This window comes from Cynara cardunculus (assembly GCF_001531365.2).
Source record: "Cynara cardunculus var. scolymus isolate 2C chromosome LG 1, CcrdV1, whole genome shotgun sequence".
Taxonomy (NCBI): Eukaryota; Viridiplantae; Streptophyta; class Magnoliopsida; order Asterales; family Asteraceae; genus Cynara; species Cynara cardunculus.
This window is the reverse complement of record NC_037528.1, coordinates 13,852,766-13,853,799: the sequence shown is the minus strand read 5'-3', so window position 1 is coordinate 13,853,799 and position 1,034 is coordinate 13,852,766.

The following is a 1,034-nucleotide window of genomic DNA, read 5'->3' as shown; positions in this document are numbered from 1 at the left end:
AGGGATGAACGGGTTTAAGAGTTTTTAAGAGTTTAAGAGTTTAAGAGTTTTAAGAGTTTTTAAGAGTTTTAGCCAAATGCTTTATAATATAGTATATATATATATATATATATCTCGATAAACTCTTTCAATACATATTTCTCCATCTAGAATATTGCAATATGAGTTCATCACGTACGTATCTATTCACACATGCTACAAGCTACCATTAACAAGCTACTTATATGATTTGACTAAACATACAAGTTAAACTATAATTGAACACAAAGTTGTTATTGACTTTAAGGTTTAACCTCTTCAATTATAAAACTCGATGATCTCGGATACAATAATATTTGACGTTATGTGGTTTTTTATTTGGTTATGAAAATCTTCCTTGGCCGTTACCAACAGCCATGAAGTGCCCATGTGTTAATCATGCAAGACCCATTTTAGTTATTTTTTCATAGTTTATATAAAAATAAGAGTAAATTGCAAATTTGGTCCTTGTGGTTTGTTGTTTTTATTGGTTTTGGTCTTTACAAAAATTTTATTGCAAAAAAAATCCTCGTGCCATGTAAAAGTGCTTGGTTTGGGTCCTTAAGATTAGTGCCGTTAGATTCCCTCTTGTTAAACCACCTCATGTTTTTTTTTTTTCACTTTTCACAAAAAAAAAACAAACCACAGGGATCAAAATTGCAATTTACTCTAGAAAGATATTACATAGAGAGAGAAAAAAAAGGTTAGCGTAAATTTTATGAACATTTTCAACCAATTATAATTTATCTTAGTATTAGGTTATACTAGAAGAGTACTCGTGCAATGCAACAAGAAACATCTCGATTTTAATGTTTTATTTATTATGTGTCTTTGTAGATGCTATAATAAGATTTTATGTGTTTTTAAGAAAACAATAATGATTTTATTTTTGAATAAAATATAAATTTGAAAATATAATAAAATTTTGAAAAAAAATATATCAATATTAATATTCAATCAACTATTTAAAAGTTTTTATATTTTATGTAATTTCTTTAATTTATTTTTTTATTATA